This window comes from Balaenoptera acutorostrata, chromosome 7 (assembly GCF_949987535.1).
Source record: "Balaenoptera acutorostrata chromosome 7, mBalAcu1.1, whole genome shotgun sequence".
In the NCBI taxonomy this organism is placed as follows: Eukaryota; Metazoa; Chordata; class Mammalia; order Artiodactyla; family Balaenopteridae; genus Balaenoptera; species Balaenoptera acutorostrata.
Genome location: NC_080070.1, coordinates 88,264,022 through 88,284,921, shown reverse-complemented (window position 1 = coordinate 88,284,921; position 20,900 = coordinate 88,264,022).

Here is a 20,900-nt window from a genome sequence, read left to right as displayed (position 1 = left end):
ATTAGTCAGATATATTCTTGGGTGGTGAATAGGGGGTGTTGAGTCCAGTTCACTGAGCAAGGAGTAGGTCTTGTCTATTACATATTGGGTTTATGGAACGGTATCTGAGCTAATTTGAAACCCTTGTTTTATGCATCACCCCACCTCTCCTTTCCCGTTAAGCAGCCATAGTGTGTTTTCTAAACGTGTGACTCTATTCTGTTTTGTAATTCAGTTCAAGTGTAGCGGTTTTTCCATTCCCTCTATAAGTGATATCTTATGATAAGTGTCTTTTTCTGTGTGCCTTATTTCACTTAGAATCGTCGTAGCTAAATCCACTCATCATGCTGCTACTAGCCTTATGACGTTGATTTCATGGCTGAGTGATATTCCTTTGTACATAAGGACCACAACTTCTTTATCCATTTTTCTCTTTCCTGGGATATTTAAGGTGAAATGAAGTGGAGGCTCTTGTCAACAGGGCAGCCCTAATCTTTGGGGTGCCTGTGTCTTGCTGATTTTTAGTTTTCCCAATTTATACGCCCATGAGTGGAAGTGCCCTATGCTCTGTAAGCTGAGTTTTTTAGATGTTTCAAGACACACCGTACACTTCTCCAGAGTGGCTGTTGGCAATTTACATCCCGCCCATCAGCGTAGCAAGGCTCCCGTTTCTCCATGGCTTGTCCTGCATTTCTGGTTTTGACACTTTATTCAGCATGGCCCTTTTGACCGATGGGAAGCGAGACTTCTTTGTAGCGCTGATTTGCCTTTCCAGGTTGCTTGGTTGGCCAAAAAGGGCGTATGCGTTTTTTCCTGAATATATTCAGGAAAAAACGCATACGCCCTTTTTGGCCAAGGGCATCATTGTCGAGGTTTTGCCGCTTTTCCTGTGCTTTAAAGGCGATTCGAATCTACCTCCTGAAATCTGTTTCCTGCAATTCTGCCTTGCTTTCAAATCCTCTTCGTTGCCTTCCCTCAAAATATTTGTGGCCGAGAGTTATCATTTTTAACTCTGCAGGTTTGTGAATTGAAGTGCCCCTGAGCTCCATTTTTCAACTCGCTTTCTTGGGAGCTGGCCGCAAATGCGCAGGATTGCTTCAGGCCCTATTATGGTTCCGGGCGCAGGCTGAGCCTGTGGTTAATTCTTCTTCCTGATGGGAAAATAGAGTGAGCTGTGCCTGTCCCAACACCTAGAGCTAGTCTCTCATTGGTTCCCCCTCTTCCCGTTGATCCTCAGGACAAATTGCAACCTGTACGGAACAGGAGGTTAAAGGTGCTGATTCTCCAAGGAGGGAGATTGCTAGTAAAGCGGCTGGAATGGCGAACCCGAGCACAAGGAGATGAGAAATGAGCTGCGTTTTAGAAACGTTTCCCGATCACACGGTGTACCATCTTCTGGGTTTCTCATGCATGTTTTCGATGTAGGAAGATGCCCTTGAACCTGGAGATTTGGGACCCCTGGGATGAGTACCACGCAGTATTCCTTTAAAGGGTCTGCGTTTGCTCCCCCAACCTCACCAAACCTCTCAGCCCCTGAGTGTCCACCGTTATGTCTCAATCACCTGTGGGTCTAGGTATGGTCAATCCAGGTGGCATCACAGCCCCTGAACGAATTTTGTAAGAATTTCTCTCTCTTTCACTGTCTTTGTTTCACGGGTTTTTTAAAGTAATTGATTTTTTTAAAATATAAGCTAATTTTTTTTTAAGATTTCTTTAGTGATTGATTGATTGATTGATTGCTATGTTGGGTCTTCGTTTCTGTGCTAGGGCTTTCTCCAGTTGTGGCAAGTGGGGGCCACTCTTCATCGCGGTGCCCGGGCCTCTCACTATTGTGGCCTCTCTTGTGGCGGAGCACAGGCTCCAGACGCGCAGGCTCAGTAGTTGTGGCTCACGGGCCTAGTTGCTCCACGGCATGTGGGATCTTCCCAGACCAGGGCTCGAACCCGTGTTTCCTGCATTAGCAGGCAGATTCTCAACCACTGCGCAACCAGGGAAGCCCAGTAATTGATTTTTATAATGGGGTTTAGCTGCTTTTCACTGCTGTGTTTATGCCGCTTTACATCCACATGTCTCACTTACAGAGAGATATCAATACATAGGTTTTAAGATTCTTACTAGTCAGATATATTCTACGGCGGTGAATAGGGGATGTTGAGTCCAGTTCACTGAGCAAGGAGTAGGTCTTGTCTATTACATATTGGGTTTATGGAACGGAATCTGAGCTAATTTCAAACCCTTGTTTTATGCATCACCCCACCTCTCCTTTCCCGTTAAGCAGCCATAGTGTGTTTTCTAAACGTGTGACTCTGTTCTGTTTTGTAATTCAGTTCAAGTGTAGCGGTTTTTACATTGCCTCCATAAGTGATATCTTAGGATCAGTGTCTTTTTCTGTGTGACTTATTTCACTTGGAATCGTCGTACCTAAATCCACTCATCATGCTGCTACTAGCCTTATGACGTTGATTTCATGGCTGAGTGATATTCCTTTGTACATAAGGACCACAACTTCTTTATCCATTTTCCTCTTTCCTGGGATATTTAAGGTGTAACGAAGTGGAGGTTCTTGTCAACAGAGCAGCCCTAAATTTTGGGGTGCCTGTGTCTTGCTGATTTTTAGTTTTCCCAATTTATACGCCCATGAGTGGAAGTGCCCTATGCTCTGTAAGCTGAGTTTTTTAGATGTTTCAGGACACACCGTACACTTCTCGAGAGTGGCTGTTGGCAATTTACATCACGCCCATCAGCGTAGCAAGGCTCCCGTTTCTCCATGGCCTGACCTGCATTTCTGGTTTTGACACTTTATTCAGCATGGCCCTTTTGACCGATGGGAAGTGAGACTTCTTTGTAGTGCTGATTTGCCTTTCCAGGTTGCTTGGTTGGCCAAAAAGGGCGTATGCGTTTTTTCCTGAATATATTCAGGAAAAAACGCATACGCCCTTTTTGGCCAAGGGCATCATTGTCGAGGTTTTGCCACTTTTCCTGTGATTTAAAGGCGATTCGAATCTACCTCCTGAAATCTGTTTCCTGCAATTCTGCCTTGCTTTCAAATCCTCTTCGTTGCCTTCCCTCAAAATATTTGTGGCCGAGAGTTATCATTTTTAACTCTGCAGGTTTGTGAATTGCAGTGCCCCTGAGCTCCATTTTTCAACTCGCTTTCTTGGGAGCTGGCCGCAAAAGCGCAGGATTGCTTCAGGCCCTATTCTGGTTCCGGGCGCAGGCTGAGCCTGTGGTTAATTCTTCTTCCTGATGGGAAAATAGAGTGAGCTGTGCCTGTCCCAACACCTAGAGCTAGTCTCTCATTGGTTCCCCCTCTTCCCGTTCATCCTCAGGACAAATTGCAACCTGTACGGAACAGGAGGTTAAAGGTGCTGATTCTCCAAGGAGGGAGATTGCTAGTAAAGCGGCTGGAATGGCGAACCCGAGCACAAGGACATGAGAAATGAGGTGCGTTTTAGAAACGTTTCCCGATCACACGGTGTACCATCTTCTGGGTTTCTCATGCATGTTTTCGATGTAGGAAGATGCCCTTGAACGTGCAGATTTGGGACCCCTGGGATGGGTACCACGCAGTATTCCTTTAAAGGGTCTGCGTTTGCTCCCCCAACCTCACCAAACCTCTCAGCCCCTGAGTGTCCACCGTTATGTCTCAATCACCTGTGGGTCTAGGTATGGTCAATCCAGGTGGCATCACAGCCCCTGAACGAATTTTGTAAGAATTTCTCTCTCTTTCACTGTCTTTGTTTCACGGGTTTTTTAAAGTAATTGATTTTTTTTAAAATATAAGCAAATTTTTTTTAAGATTTCTTAAGTGATTGATTGATTGATTGATTGCTATGTTGGGTCTTCGTTTCTGTGCTAGGGCTTTCTCCAGTTGTGGCAAGTGGGGGCCACTCTTCATCGCGGTGCGCGGGCCTCTCACTATTGTGGCCTCTCTTGTGGCGGAGCACAGGCTCCAGACGCGCAGGCTCAGTAGTTGTGGCTCACGGGCCTAGTTGCTCCACGGCATGTGGGATCTTCCCAGACCAGGGCTCGAACCCGTGTTCCCTGCATTAGCAGGCAGATTCTCAACCACTGCGCAACCAGGGAAGCCCAGTAATTGATTTTTATAATGGGGTTTAGCTGCTTTTCACTGCTGTGTTTATGCCGCTTTACATCCACATGTCTCACTTACAGATTGATGTCAATACATAGGTTTTAAGATTCTTACTAGTCAGATATATTCTAGGGCGGTGAATAGGGGGTGTTGAGTCCAGTTCACTGAGCAAGGAGTAGGTCTTGTCTATTACATATTGGGTTTATGGAATGGTATCTGAGCTAATTTCAAACCCTTGTTTTATGCATCACCCCACCTCTCCTTTCCCGTTAAGCAGCCATAGTGTGTGTTCTAAACGTGTGACTCTGTTCTGTTTTGTAATTCAGTTCAAGTGTAGCGGTGTTTACATTCCCTCTATAAGTGATATCTTAGGATCAGTGTCTTTTTCTGTGTGACTTATTTCACTTAGAATCGTCGTAGCTAAATCCACTCATCATGCTGCTACTAGCCTTATGACGTTGATTTCATGGCTGAGTGATATTCCATTGTACATAAGGACCACAACTTCTTTATCCATTTTTCTCTTTCCTGGGATATTTAAGGTGAAATGAAGTGGAGGCTCTTGTCAACAGGGCAGCCCTAAACTTTGGGGTGCCTGTGTCTTGCTGATTTTTAGTTTTCCCAATTTATACGCCCATGAGTGGAAGTGCCCTAAGCTCTCTAAGCTGAGTTTTTGAGATGTTTCAGGACACACCATACACTTCTCCAGAGTGGCTGTTGGCAATTTACATCCCGCTCATCAGCGTAGCAAGGCTCCCATTTCTCCATGGCCTGTCCTCTATTTCTGGTTTTGACACTTTATTCAGCATGGCCCTTTTGACCGATGGGAAGCGAGACTTCTTTGTAGCGCTGATTTGCCTTTTCAGGTTGCTTGGTTGGCCAAAAAGGGCGTATGCGTTTTTTCCTGAATGTATTCAGGAAAAAACGCATACGCCCTTTTTGGCCAAGGGCATCATTGTCGAGGTTTCGCCGCTTTTCCTGTGCTTTAAAGGCGATTCGAATCTACCTCCTGAAATCTGTTTCCTGCAATTCTGCCTTGCTTTCAAATCCTCTTCGTTGCCTTCCCTCAAAATATTTGTGGCCGAGAGTTATCATTTTTAACTCTGCAGGTTTGTGAATTGCAGTGCCCCTGAGCTCCATTTTTCAACTCGCTTTCTTGAAGGCTGGCCGCAAAAGCGCAGGATTGCTTCAGGCCCTATTCTGGTTCCGGGCGCAGGCTGAGCCTGTGGTTAATTCTTCTTCCTGATGGGAAAATAGAGTGGCCTGTGTCTGTCCCAACACCTAGAGCTAGTCTCTCATTGGTTCCCCCTCTTCCCGTTCATCCTCAGGACAAATTGCAACCTGTACGGAACAGGAGGTTAGAGGTGCTGATTCTCCAAGGAGGGAGATTGCTAGTAAAGCGGCTGGAATGGCGAACCCGAGCACAAGGAGATGAGAAATGAAGAGCGTTTTAGAAACGTTTCCCGATCACACGGTGTACCGTCTTCTGGGTTTCTCATGCATGTTTTCGATGTAGGAAGATGCCCTTGAACCTGGAGATTTGGGACCCCTGGGATGGGTACCACGCAGTATTTCTTAAAAGGGTCTGCGTTTTCTCTCCCAACCTCACCAAACCTCTCAGCCCCTGAGTGTCCACCCTTATGTCTGAATCAGCTGTGGTTCTAGATATGGTCAATCCAGGTGGCATCACAGCTCCTGAACGAATTTTGTAAGAATTTCTCTCTCTTTCACTGTCTTTGTTTCACGGGTTTTTTAAAGTAAGTGATTTTTATAATGGGGTTTAGCTCCTTTTCACTGCTGTGTTTCTGCCGCTTTACACCCACTTGACTCACTTACAGAGAGATATCAATACATAGGTTTTAACATTCTTATTATTATTCTTACTAGTCAGATATATTCTACGGCGGTGAATAGGGGATGTTGAGTCCAGTTCACTGAGCAAGGAGTAGGTCTTGTCTATTACATATTGGGTTTATGGAACGGAATCTGAGCTAATTTCAAACCCTTGTTTTATGCATCACCCCACCTCTCCTTTCCCGTTAAGCAGCCATAGTGTGTGTTCTAAACGTGTGATTCTGTTCTGTTTTGTAATTCAGTTCAAGTGTAGCGGTTTTTACATTGCCTCCATAAGTGATATCTTAGGATCAGTGTCTTTTTCTGTGTGACTTATTTCACTTGGAATCGTCGTACCTAAATCCACTCATCATGCTGCTACTAGCCTTATGACGTTGATTTCATGGCTGAGTGATATTCCTTTGTACATAAGGACCACAACTTCTTTATCCATTTTCCTCTTTCCTGGGATATTTAAGGTGTAACGAAGTGGAGGTTCTTGTCAACAGAGCAGCCCTAAATTTTGGGGTGCCTGTGTCTTGCTGATTTTTAGTTTTCCCAATTTATACGCCCATGAGTGGAAGTGCCCTATGCTCTGTAAGCTGAGTTTTTTAGATGTTTCAGGACACACCGTACACTTCTCGAGAGTGGCTGTTGGCAATTTACATCACGCCCATCAGCGTAGCAAGGCTCCCGTTTCTCCATGGCTTGTCCTGCATTTCTGGTTTTGACACTTTATTCAGCATGGCCCTTTTGACCGATGGGAAGCGAGACTTCTTTGTAGCGCTGATTTGCCTTTCCAGGTTGCTTGGTTGGCCAAAAAGGGCGTATGCGTTTTTTCCTGAATATATTCAGGAAAAAACGCATACGCCCTTTTTGGCCAAGGGCATCATTGTCGAGGTTTTGCCGCTTTTCCTGTGCTTTAAAGGCGATTCGAATCTACCTCCTGAAATCTGTTTCCTGCAATTCTGCCTTGCTTTCAAATCCTCTTCGTTGCCTTCCCTCAAAATATTTGTGGCCGAGAGTTATCATTTTTAACTCTGCAGGTTTGTGAATTGCAGTGCCCCTGAGCTCCATTTTTCAACTCGCTTTCTTGGGAGCTGGCCGCAAAAGCGCAGGATTGCTTCAGGCCCTATTCTGGTTCCGGGCGCAGGCTGAGCCTGTGGTTAATTCTTCTTCCTGATGGGAAAATAGAGTGAGCTGTGCCTGTCCCAACACCTAGAGCTAGTCTCTCATTGGTTCCCCCTCTTCCCGTTGATCCTCAGGACAAATTGCAACCTGTACGGAACAGGAGGTTAAAGGTGCTGATTCTCCAAGGAGGGAGATTGCTAGTAAAGCGGCTGGAATGGCGAACCCGAGCACAAGGACATGAGAAATGAGGTGCGTTTTAGAAACGTTTCGCGATCACACGGTGTACCATCTTCTGGGTTTCTCATGCATGTTTTCGATGTAGGAAGATGCCCTTGAACGTGCAGATTTGGGACCCCTGGGATGGGTACCACGCAGTATTCCTTTAAAGGGTCTGCGTTTGCTCCCCCAACCTCACCAAACCTCTCAGCCCCTGAGTGTCCACCGTTATGTCTCAATCACCTGTGGGTCTAGGTATGGTCAATCCAGGTGGCATCACAGCCCCTGAACGAATTTTGTAAGAATTTCTCTCTCTTTCACTGTCTTTGTTTCACGGGTTTTTTAAAGTAATTGATTTTTTTTAAAATATAAGCAAATTTTTTTTAAGATTTCTTAAGTGATTGATTGATTGATTGATTGCTATGTTGGGTCTTCGTTTCTGTGCTAGGGCTTTCTCCAGTTGTGGCAAGTGGGGGCCACTCTTCATCGCGGTGCCCGGGCCTCTCACTATTGTGGCCTCTCTTGTGGCGGAGCACAGGCTCCAGACGCGCAGGCTCAGTAGTTGTGGCTCACGGGCCTAGTTGCTCCACGGCATGTGGGATCTTCCCAGACCAGGGCTCGAACCCGTGTTTCCTGCATTAGCAGGCAGATTCTCAACCACTGCGCAACCAGGGAAGCCCAGTAATTGATTTTTATAATGGGGTTTAGCTGCTTTTCACTGCTGTGTTTATGCCGCTTTACATCCACATGTCTCACTTACAGATTGATGTCAATACATAGGTTTGAAGATTCTTACTAGTCAGATATATTCTACGGCGGTGAATAGGGGATGTTGAGTCCAGTTCACTGAAAAAGGAGTAGGTCTTGTCTATTACATATTGGGTTTATGGAATGGTATCTGAGCTAATTTCAAACCCTTGTTTTATGCATCACCCCACCTCTCCTTTCCCGTTAAGCAGCCATAGTGTGTTTTCTAAACGTGTGACTCTGTTCTGTTTTGTAATTCAGTTCAAGTGTAGCGGTTTTTACATTGCCTCCATAAGTGATATCTTAGGATCAGTGTCTTTTTCTGTGTGACTTATTTCACTTGGAATCGTCGTACCTAAATCCACTCATCATGCTGCTACTAGCCTTATGACGTTGATTTCATGGCTGAGTGATATTCCATTGTACATAAGGACCACAACTTCTTTATCCATTTTTCTCTTTCCTGGGATATTTAAGGTGAAATGAAGTGGAGGCTCTTGTCAACAGGGCAGCCCTAAACTTTGGGGTGCCTGTGTCTTGCTGATTTTTAGTTTTCCCAATTTATACGCCCATGAGTGGAAGTGCCCTAAGCTCTCTAAGCTGAGTTTTTGAGATGTTTCAGGACACACCATACACTTCTCCAGAGTGGCTGTTGGCAATTTACATCCCGCTCATCAGCGTAGCAAGGCTCCCATTTCTCCATGGCCTGTCCTCTATTTCTGGTTTTGACACTTTATTCAGCATGGCCCTTTTGACCGATGGGAAGCGAGACTTCTTTGTAGCGCTGATTTGCCTTTTCAGGTTGCTTGGTTGGCCAAAAAGGGCGTATGCGTTTTTTCCTGAATGTATTCAGGAAAAAACCCATACGCCCTTTTTGGCCAAGGGCATCATTGTCGAGGTTTCGCCGCTTTTCCTGTGCTTTAAAGGCGATTCGAATCTACCTCCTGAAATCTGTTTCCTGCAATTCTGCCTTGCTTTCAAATCCTCTTCGTTGCCTTCCCTCAAAATATTTGTGGCCGAGAGTTATCATTTTTAACTCTGCAGGTTTGTGAATTGCAGTGCCCCTGAGCTCCATTTTTCAACTCGCTTTCTTGAAGGCTGGCCGCAAAAGCGCAGGATTGCTTCAGGCCCTATTCTGGTTCCGGGCGCAGGCTGAGCCTGTGGTTAATTCTTCTTCCTGATGGGAAAATAGAGTGGCCTGTGTCTGTCCCAACACCTAGAGCTAGTCTCTCATTGGTTCCCCCTCTTCCCGTTCATCCTCAGGACAAATTGCAACCTGTACGGAACAGGAGGTTAGAGGTGCTGATTCTCCAAGGAGGGAGATTGCTAGTAAAGCGGCTGGAATGGCGAACCCGAGCACAAGGAGATGAGAAATGAAGAGCGTTTTAGAAACGTTTCCCGATCACACGGTGTACCGTCTTCTGGGTTTCTCATGCATGTTTTCGATGTAGGAAGATGCCCTTGAACCTGGAGATTTGGGACCCCTGGGATGGGTACCACGCAGTATTTCTTAAAAGGGTCTGCGTTTTCTCTCCCAACCTCACCAAACCTCTCAGCCCCTGAGTGTCCACCCTTATGTCTGAATCAGCTGTGGTTCTAGATATGGTCAATCCAGGTGGCATCACAGCTCCTGAACGAATTTTGTAAGAATTTCTCTCTCTTTCACTGTCTTTGTTTCACGGGTTTTTTAAAGTAAGTGATTTTTATAATGGGGTTTAGCTCCTTTTCACTGCTGTGTTTCTGCCGCTTTACACCCACTTGACTCACTTACAGAGAGATATCAATACATAGGTTTTAACATTCTTATTATTATTCTTACTAGTCAGATATATTCTACGGCGGTGAATAGGGGATGTTGAGTCCAGTTCACTGAGCAAGGAGTAGGTCTTGTCTATTACATATTGGGTTTATGGAACGGAATCTGAGCTAATTTCAAACCCTTGTTTTATGCATCACCCCACCTCTCCTTTCCCGTTAAGCAGCCATAGTGTGTGTTCTAAACGTGTGATTCTGTTCTGTTTTGTAATTCAGTTCAAGTGTAGCGGTTTTTACATTGCCTCCATAAGTGATATCTTAGGATCAGTGTCTTTTTCTGTGTGACTTATTTCACTTGGAATCGTCGTACCTAAATCCACTCATCATGCTGCTACTAGCCTTATGACGTTGATTTCATGGCTGAGTGATATTCCTTTGTACATAAGGACCACAACTTCTTTATCCATTTTCCTCTTTCCTGGGATATTTAAGGTGTAACGAAGTGGAGGTTCTTGTCAACAGAGCAGCCCTAAATTTTGGGGTGCCTGTGTCTTGCTGATTTTTAGTTTTCCCAATTTATACGCCCATGAGTGGAAGTGCCCTATGCTCTGTAAGCTGAGTTTTTTAGATGTTTCAGGACACACCGTACACTTCTCCAGAGTGGCTGTTGGCAATTTACATCCCGCCCATCAGCGTAGCAAGGCTCCCGTTTCTCCATGGCTTGTCCTGCATTTCTGGTTTTGACACTTTATTCAGCATGGCCCTTTTGACCGATGGGAAGCGAGACTTCTTTGTAGCGCTGATTTGCCTTTCCAGGTTGCTTGGTTGGCCAAAAAGGGCGTATGCGTTTTTTCCTGAATATATTCAGGAAAAAACGCATACGCCCTTTTTGGCCAAGGGCATCATTGTCGAGGTTTTGCCGCTTTTCCTGTGCTTTAAAGGCGATTCGAATCTACCTCCTGAAATCTGTTTCCTGCAATTCTGCCTTGCTTTCAAATCCTCTTCGTTGCCTTCCCTCAAAATATTTGTGGCCGAGAGTTATCATTTTTAACTCTGCAGGTTTGTGAATTGCAGTGCCCCTGAGCTCCATTTTTCAACTCGCTTTCTTGGGAGCTGGCCGCAAAAGCGCAGGATTGCTTCAGGCCCTATTCTGGTTCCGGGCGCAGGCTGAGCCTGTGGTTAATTCTTCTTCCTGATGGGAAAATAGAGTGAGCTGTGCCTGTCCCAACACCTAGAGCTAGTCTCTCATTGGTTCCCCCTCTTCCCGTTGATCCTCAGGACAAATTGCAACCTGTACGGAACAGGAGGTTAAAGGTGCTGATTCTCCAAGGAGGGAGATTGCTAGTAAAGCGGCTGGAATGGCGAACCCGAGCACAAGGACATGAGAAATGAGGTGCGTTTTAGAAACGTTTCCCGATCACACGGTGTACCATCTTCTGGGTTTCTCATGCATGTTTTCGATGTAGGAAGATGCCCTTGAACGTGCAGATTTGGGACCCCTGGGATGGGTACCACGCAGTATTCCTTTAAAGGGTCTGCGTTTGCTCCCCCAACCTCACCAAACCTCTCAGCCCCTGAGTGTCCACCGTTATGTCTCAATCACCTGTGGGTCTAGGTATGGTCAATCCAGGTGGCATCACAGCCCCTGAACGAATTTTGTAAGAATTTCTCTCTCTTTCACTGTCTTTGTTTCACGGGTTTTTTAAAGTAATTGATTTTTTTTAAAATATAAGCAAATTTTTTTTAAGATTTCTTAAGTGATTGATTGATTGATTGATTGCTATGTTGGGTCTTCGTTTCTGTGCTAGGGCTTTCTCCAGTTGTGGCAAGTGGGGGCCACTCTTCATCGCGGTGCCCGGGCCTCTCACTATTGTGGCCTCTCTTGTGGCGGAGCACAGGCTCCAGACGCGCAGGCTCAGTAGTTGTGGCTCACGGGCCTAGTTGCTCCACGGCATGTGGGATCTTCCCAGACCAGGGCTCGAACCCGTGTTTCCTGCATTAGCAGGCAGATTCTCAACCACTGCGCAACCAGGGAAGCCCAGTAATTGATTTTTATAATGGGGTTTAGCTGCTTTTCACTGCTGTGTTTATGCCGCTTTACATCCACATGTCTCACTTACAGATTGATGTCAATACATAGGTTTGAAGATTCTTACTAGTCAGATATATTCTACGGCGGTGAATAGGGGATGTTGAGTCCAGTTCACTGAGCAAGGAGTAGGTCTTGTCTATTACATATTGGGTTTATGGAATGGTATCTGAGCTAATTTCAAACCCTTGTTTTATGCATCACCCCACCTCTCCTTTCCCGTTAAGCAGCCATAGTGTGTTTTCTAAACGTGTGACTCTGTTCTGTTTTGTAATTCAGTTCAAGTGTAGCGGTTTTTACATTGCCTCCATAAGTGATATCTTAGGATCAGTGTCTTTTTCTGTGTGACTTATTTCACTTGGAATCGTCGTACCTAAATCCACTCATCATGCTGCTACTAGCCTTATGACGTTGATTTCATGGCTGAGTGATATTCCATTGTACATAAGGACCACAACTTCTTTATCCATTTTTCTCTTTCCTGGGATATTTAAGGTGAAATGAAGTGGAGGCTCTTGTCAACAGGGCAGCCCTAAACTTTGGGGTGCCTGTGTCTTGCTGATTTTTAGTTTTCCCAATTTATACGCCCATGAGTGGAAGTGCCCTAAGCTCTCTAAGCTGAGTTTTTGAGATGTTTCAGGACACACCGTACACTTCTCGAGAGTGGCTGTTGGCAATTTACATCCCGCTCATCAGCGTAGCAAGGCTCCCATTTCTCCATGGCCTGTCCTCTATTTCTGGTTTTGACACTTTATTCAGCATGGCCCTTTTGACCGATGGGAAGCGAGACTTCTTTGTAGCGCTGATTTGCCTTTTCAGGTTGCTTGGTTGGCCAAAAAGGGCGTATGCGTTTTTTCCTGAATGTATTCAGGAAAAAACCCATACGCCCTTTTTGGCCAAGGGCATCATTGTCGAGGTTTCGCCGCTTTTCCTGTGCTTTAAAGGCGATTCGAATCTACCTCCTGAAATCTGTTTCCTGCAATTCTGCCTTGCTTTCAAATCCTCTTCGTTGCCTTCCCTCAAAATATTTGTGGCCGAGAGTTATCATTTTTAACTCTGCAGGTTTGTGAATTGCAGTGCCCCTGAGCTCCATTTTTCAACTCGCTTTCTTGAAGGCTGGCCGCAAAAGCGCAGGATTGCTTCAGGCCCTATTCTGGTTCCGGGCGCAGGCTGAGCCTGTGGTTAATTCTTCTTCCTGATGGGAAAATAGAGTGGCCTGTGTCTGTCCCAACACCTAGAGCTAGTCTCTCATTGGTTCCCCCTCTTCCCGTTCATCCTCAGGACAAATTGCAACCTGTACGGAACAGGAGGTTAGAGGTGCTGATTCTCCAAGGAGGGAGATTGCTAGTAAAGCGGCTGGAATGGCGAACCCGAGCACAAGGAGATGAGAAATGAAGAGCGTTTTAGAAACGTTTCCCGATCACACGGTGTACCGTCTTCTGGGTTTCTCATGCATGTTTTCGATGTAGGAAGATGCCCTTGAACCTGGAGATTTGGGACCCCTGGGATGGGTACCACGCAGTATTTCTTAAAAGGGTCTGCGTTTTCTCTCCCAACCTCACCAAACCTCTCAGCCCCTGAGTGTCCACCCTTATGTCTGAATCAGCTGTGGTTCTAGATATGGTCAATCCAGGTGGCATCACAGCTCCTGAACGAATTTTGTAAGAATTTCTCTCTCTTTCACTGTCTTTGTTTCACGGGTTTTTTAAAGTAAGTGATTTTTATAATGGGGTTTAGCTCCTTTTCACTGCTGTGTTTCTGCCGCTTTACACCCACTTGACTCACTTACAGAGAGATATCAATACATAGGTTTTAACATTCTTATTAGTCAGATATATTCTTGGGTGGTGAATAGGGGGTGTTGAGTCCAGTTCACTGAGCAAGGAGTAGGTCTTGTCTATTACATATTGGGTTTATGGAACGGTATCTGAGCTAATTTGAAACCCTTGTTTTATGCATCACCCCACCTCTCCTTTCCCGTTAAGCAGCCATAGTGTGTTTTCTAAACGTGTGACTCTATTCTGTTTTGTAATTCAGTTCAAGTGTAGCGGTTTTTCCATTCCCTCTATAAGTGATATCTTATGATAAGTGTCTTTTTCTGTGTGCCTTATTTCACTTAGAATCGTCGTAGCTAAATCCACTCATCATGCTGCTACTAGCCTTATGACGTTGATTTCATGGCTGAGTGATATTCCATTGTACATAAGGACCACAACTTCTTTATCCATTTTTCTCTTTCCTGGGATATTTAAGGTGAAATGAAGTGGAGGCTCTTGTCAACAGGGCACCCCTAATCTTTGGGGTGCCTGTGTCTTGCTGATTTTTAGTTTTCCCAATTTATACGCCCATGAGTGGAAGTGCCCTAAGCTCTCTAAGCTGAGTTTTTGAGATGTTTCAGGACACACCGTACACTTCTCGAGAGTGGCTGTTGGCAATTTACATCCCGCTCATCAGCGTAGCAAGGCTCCCATTTCTCCATGGCCTGTCCTCTATTTCTGGTTTTGACACTTTATTCAGCATGGCCCTTTTGACCGATGGGAAGCGAGACTTCTTTGTAGCGCTGATTTGCCTTTTCAGGTTGCTTGGTTGGCCAAAAAGGGCGTATGCGTTTTTTCCTGAATGTATTCAGGAAAAAACCCATACGCCCTTTTTGGCCAAGGGCATCATTGTCGAGGTTTCGCCGCTTTTCCTGTGCTTTAAAGGCGATTCGAATCTACCTCCTGAAATCTGTTTCCTGCAATTCTGCCTTGCTTTCAAATCCTCTTCGTTGCCTTCCCTCAAAATATTTGTGGCCGAGAGTTATCATTTTTAACTCTGCAGGTTTGTGAATTGCAGTGCCCCTGAGCTCCATTTTTCAACTCGCTTTCTTGAAGGCTGGCCGCAAAAGCGCAGGATTGCTTCAGGCCCTATTCTGGTTCCGGGCGCAGGCTGAGCCTGTGGTTAATTCTTCTTCCTGATGGGAAAATAGAGTGGCCTGTGTCTGTCCCAACACCTAGAGCTAGTCTCTCATTGGTTCCCCCTCTTCCCGTTCATCCTCAGGACAAATTGCAACCTGTACGGAACAGGAGGTTAGAGGTGCTGATTCTCCAAGGAGGGAGATTGCTAGTAAAGCGGCTGGAATGGCGAACCCGAGCACAAGGAGATGAGAAATGAAGAGCGTTTTAGAAACGTTTCCCGATCACACGGTGTACCGTCTTCTGGGTTTCTCATGCATGTTTTCGATGTAGGAAGATGCCCTTGAACCTGGAGATTTGGGACCCCTGGGATGGGTACCACGCAGTATTTCTTAAAAGGGTCTGCGTTTTCTCTCCCAACCTCACCAAACCTCTCAGCCCCTGAGTGTCCACCCTTATGTCTGAATCAGCTGTGGTTCTAGATATGGTCAATCCAGGTGGCATCACAGCTCCTGAACGAATTTTGTAAGAATTTCTCTCTCTTTCACTGTCTTTGTTTCACGGGTTTTTTAAAGTAAGTGATTTTTATAATGGGGTTTAGCTCCTTTTCACTGCTGTGTTTCTGCCGCTTTACACCCACTTGACTCACTTACAGAGAGATATCAATACATAGGTTTTAACATTCTTATTAGTCAGATATATTCTTGGGTGGTGAATAGGGGGTGTTGAGTCCAGTTCACTGAGCAAGGAGTAGGTCTTGTCTATTACATATTGGGTTTATGGAACGGTATCTGAGCTAATTTGAAACCCTTGTTTTATGCATCACCCCACCTCTCCTTTCCCGTTAAGCAGCCATAGTGTGTTTTCTAAACGTGTGACTCTATTCTGTTTTGTAATTCAGTTCAAGTGTAGCGGTTTTTCCATTCCCTCTATAAGTGATATCTTATGATAAGTGTCTTTTTCTGTGTGCCTTATTTCACTTAGAATCGTCGTAGCTAAATCCACTCATCATGCTGCTACTAGCCTTATGACGTTGATTTCATGGCTGAGTGATATTCCATTGTACATAAGGACCACAACTTCTTTATCCATTTTTCTCTTTCCTGGGATATTTAAGGTGAAATGAAGTGGAGGCTCTTGTCAACAGGGCACCCCTAATCTTTGGGGTGCCTGTGTCTTGCTGATTTTTAGTTTTCCCAATTTATACGCCCATGAGTGGAAGTGCCCTATGCTCTGTAAGCTGAGTTTTTTAGATGTTTCAAGACACACCGTACACTTCTCCAGAGTGGCTGTTGGCAATTTACATCCCGCCCATCAGCGTAGCAAGGCTCCCGTTTCTCCATGGCTTGTCCTGCATTTCTGGATTTGACACTTTATTCAGCATGGCCCTTTTGACCGATGGGAAGCGAGACTTCTTTGTAGCGCTGATTTGCCTTTCCAGGTTGCTTGGTTGGCCAAAAAGGGCGTATGCGTTTTTTCCTGAATATATTCAGGAAAAAACGCATACGCCCTTTTTGGCCAAGGGCATCATTTTCGAGGTTTTGCCGCTTTTCCTGTGCTTTAAAGGCGATTCGAATCTACCTCCTGAAATCTGTTTCCTGCAATTCTGCCTTGCTTTCAAATCCTCTTCGTTGCCTTCCCTCAAAATATTTGTGGCCGAGAGTTATCATTTTTAACTCTGCAGGTTTGTGAATTGCAGTGCCCCTGAGCTCCATTTTTCAACTCGCTTTCTTGGGAGCTGGCCGCAAAAGCGCAGGATTGCTTCAGGCCCTATTCTGGTTCCGGGCGCAGGCTGAGCCTGTGGTTAATTCTTCTTCCTGATGGGGAAATGGAGTGAGCTGTGCCTGTCCCAACACCTAGAGCTAGTCTCTCATTGGTTCCCCCTCTTCCCGTTGATCCTCAGGACAAATTGCAACCTGTACGGAACAGGAAGTTAAAGGTGCTGATTCTCCAAGGAGGGAGATTGCTAGTAAAGCGGCTGGAATGGCGAACCCGAGCACAAGGAGATGAGAAATGAGGTGCGTTTTAGAAACGTTTCCCGATTACACGGTGTACCGTCTTCTGGGTTTCTCATGCATGTTTTCGATGTAGGAAGATGCCCTTGAACCTCGAGATTTGGGACCCCTGGGATGGGTACCACGCAGTATTTCTTAAAAGGGTCTGCGTTTTCTCTCCCAACCTCACCAAACCTCTCAGCCCCTGAGTGTCCACCCTTATGTCTGAATCAGCTGTGGTTCTAGATATGGTCAATCCAGGTGGCATCACAGCTCCTGAACGAATTTTGTAAGAATTTCTCTCTCTTTCACTGTCTTTGTTTCACGGGTTTTTTAAAGTAAGTGATTTTTATAATGGGGTTTAGCTCCTTTTCACTGCTGTGTTTCTGCCGCTTTACACCCACTTGACTCACTTACAGAGAGATATCAATACATAGGTTTTAACATTCTTATTAGTCAGATATATTCTTGGGTGGTGAATAGGGGGTGTTGAGTCCAGTTCACTGAGCAAGGAGTAGGTCTTGTCTATTACATATTGGGTTTATGGAACGGTATCTGAGCTAATTTGAAACCCTTGTTTTATGCATCACCCCACCTCTCCTTTCCCGTTAAGCAGCCATAGTGTGTTTTCTAAACGTGTGACTCTATTCTGTTTTGTAATTCAGTTCAAGTGTAGCGGTTTTTACATTCCCTCTATAAGTGATATCTTATGATAAGTGTCTTTTTCTGTGTGCCTTATTTCACTTAGAATCGTCGTAGCTAAATCCACTCATCATGCTGCTACTAGCCTTATGACGTTGATTTCATGGCTGAGTGATATTCCATTGTACATAAGGCCCACAACTTCTTTATCCATTTTTCTCTTTCCTGGGATATTTAAGGTGAAATGAAGTGGAGGCTCTTGTCAACAGGGCAGCCCTAATCTTTGGGGTGCCTGTGTCTTGCTGATTTTTAGTTTTCCCAATTTATACGCCCATGAGTGGAAGTGCCCTATGCTCTGTAAGCTGAGTTTTTTAGATGTTTCAAGACACACCGTACACTTCTCCAGAGTGGCTGTTGGCAATTTACATCCCGCCCATCAGCGTAGCAAGGCTCCCGTTTCTCCATGGCTTGTCCTGCATTTCTGGTTTTGACACTTTATTCAGCATGGCCCTTTTGACCGATGGGAAGCGAGACTTCTTTGTAGCGCTGATTTGCCTTTTCAGGTTGCTTGGTTGGCCAAAAAGGGCGTATGCGTTTTTTCCTGAATGTATTCAGGAAAAAACGCATACGCCCTTTTTGGCCAAGGACATCATTGTCGAGGTTTCGCCGCTTTTCCTGTGCTTTAAAGGCGATTCGAATCTACCTCCTGAAATCTGTTTCCTGCAATTCTGCCTTGCTTTCAAATCCTCTTCGTTGCCTTCCCTCAAAATATTTGTGGCCGAGAGTTATCATTTTTAACTCTGCAGGTTTGTGAATTGCAGTGCCCCTGAGCTCCATTTTTCAACTCGCTTTCTTGGGAGCTGGCCGCAAAAGCGCAGGATTGCTTCAGGCCCTATTCTGGTTCCGGGCGCAGGCTGAGCCTGTGGTTAATTCTTCTTCCTGATGGGAAAATAGAGTGAGCTGTGCCTGTCCCAACACCTAGAGCTAGTCTCTCATTGGTTCCCCCTCTTCCCGTTGATCCTCAGGACAAATTGCAACCTGTACGGAACAGGAGGTTAAAGGTGCTGATTCTCCAAGGAGGGAGATTGCTAGTAAAGCGGCTGGAATGGCGAAACCGAGCACAAGGAGATGAGAAATGAGCTGCGTTTTAGAAACGTTTCCCGATCACACGGTGTACCATCTTCTGGGTTTCTCATGCATGTTTTCGATGTAGGAAGATGCCCTTGAACCTGGAGATTTGGGACCCCTGGGATGAGTACCACGCAGTATTCCTTTAAAGGGTCTGCGTTTGCTCCCCCAACCTCACCAAACCTCTCAGCCCCTGAGTGTCCACCGTTATGTCTCAATCACCTGTGGGTCTAGGTATGGTCAATCCAGGTGGCATCACAGCCCCTGAACGAATTTTGTAAGAATTTCTCTCTCTTTCACTGTCTTTGTTTCACGGGTTTTTTAAAGTAATTGATTTTTTTTAAATATAAGCTAATTTTTTTTTAAGATTTCTTTAGTGATTGATTGATTGATTGATTGCTATGTTGGGTCTTCGTTTCTGTGCTAGGGCTTTCTCCAGTTGTGGCAAGTGGGGGCCACTCTTCATCGCGGTGCCCGGGCCTCTCACTATTGTGGCCTCTCTTGTGGCGGAGCACAGGCTCCAGACGCGCAGGCTCAGTAGTTGTGGCTCACGGGCCTAGTTGCTCCACGGCATGTGGGATCTTCCCAGACCAGGGCTCGAACCCGTGTTTCCTGCATTAGCAGGCAGATTCTCAACCACTGCGCAACCAGGGAAGCCCAGTAATTGATTTTTATAATGGGGTTTAGCTGCTTTTCACTGCTGTGTTTATGCCGCTTTACATCCACATGTCTCACTTACAGAGAGATATCAATACATAGGTTTTAAGATTCTTACTAGTCAGATATATTCTACGGCGGTGAATAGGGGATGTTGAGTCCAGTTCACTGAGCAAGGAGTAGGTCTTGTCTATTACATATTGGGTTTATGGAACGGAATCTGAGCTAATTTCAAACCCTTGTTTTATGCATCACCCCACCTCTCCTTTCCCGTTAAGCAGCCATAGTGTGTTTTCTAAACGTGTGACTCTGTTCTGTTTTGTAATTCAGTTCAAGTGTAGCGGTTTTTACATTGCCTCCATAAGTGATATCTTAGGATCAGTGTCTTTTTCTGTGTGACTTATTTCACTTGGAATCGTCGTACCTAAATCCACTCATCATGCTGCTACTAGCCTTATGACGTTGATTTCATGGCTGAGTGATATTCCTTTGTACATAAGGACCACAACTTCTTTATCCATTTTCCTCTTTCCTGGGATATTTAAGGTGTAACGAAGTGGAGGTTCTTGTCAACAGAGCAGCCCTAAATTTTGGGGTGCCTGTGTCTTGCTGATTTTTAGTTTTCCCAATTTATACGCCCATGAGTGGAAGTGCCCTATGCTCTGTAAGCTGAGTTTTTTAGATGTTTCAGGACACACCGTACACTTCTCGAGAGTGGCTGTTGGCAATTTACATCACGCCCATCAGCGTAGCAAGGCTCCCGTTTCTCCATGGCCTGACCTGCATTTCTGGTTTTGACACTTTATTCAGCATGGCCCTTTTGACCGATGGGAAGCGAGACTTCTTTGTAGCGCTGATTTGCCTTTTCAGGTTGCTTGGTTGGCCAAAAAGGGCGTATGCGTTTTTTCCTGAATGTATTCAGGAAAAAACGCATACGCCCTTTTTGGCCAAGGGCATCATTGTCGAGGTTTCGCCGCTTTTCCTGTGCTTTAAAGGCGATTCGAATCTACCTCCTGAAATCTGTTTCCTGCAATTCTGCCTTGCTTTCAAATCCTCTTCGTTGCCTTCCCTCAAAATATTTGTGGCCGAGAGTTATCATTTTTAACTCTGCAGGTTTGTGAATTGCAGTGCCCCTGAGCTCCATTTTTCAACTCGCTTTCTTGAAGGCTGGCCGCAAAAGCGCAGGATTGCTTCAGGCCCTATTCTGGTTCCGGGCGCAGGCTGAGCCTGTGGTTAATTCTTCTTCCTGATGGGAAAATAGAGTGGCCTGTGTCTGTCCCAACACCTAGAGCTAGTCTCTCATTGGTTCCCCCTCTTCCCGTTCATCCTCAGGACAAATTGCAACCTGTACGGAACAGGAGGTTAGAGGTGCTGATTCTCCAAGGAGGGAGATTGCTAGTAAAGCGGCTGGAATGGCGAACCCGAGCACAAGGAGATGAGAAATGAAGAGCGTTTTAGAAACGTTTCCCGATCACACGGTGTACCGTCTTCTGGGTTTCTCATGCATGTTTTCGATGTAGGAAGATGCCCTTGAACCTGGAGATTTGGGACCCCTGGGATGGGTACCACGCAGTATTTCTTAAAAGGGTCTGCGTTTTCTCTCCCAACCTCACCAAACCTCTCAGCCCCTGAGTGTCCACCCTTATGTCTGAATCAGCTGTGGTTCTAGATATGGTCAATCCAGGTGGCATCACAGCTCCTGAACGAATTTTGTAAGAATTTCTCTCTCTTTCACTGTCTTT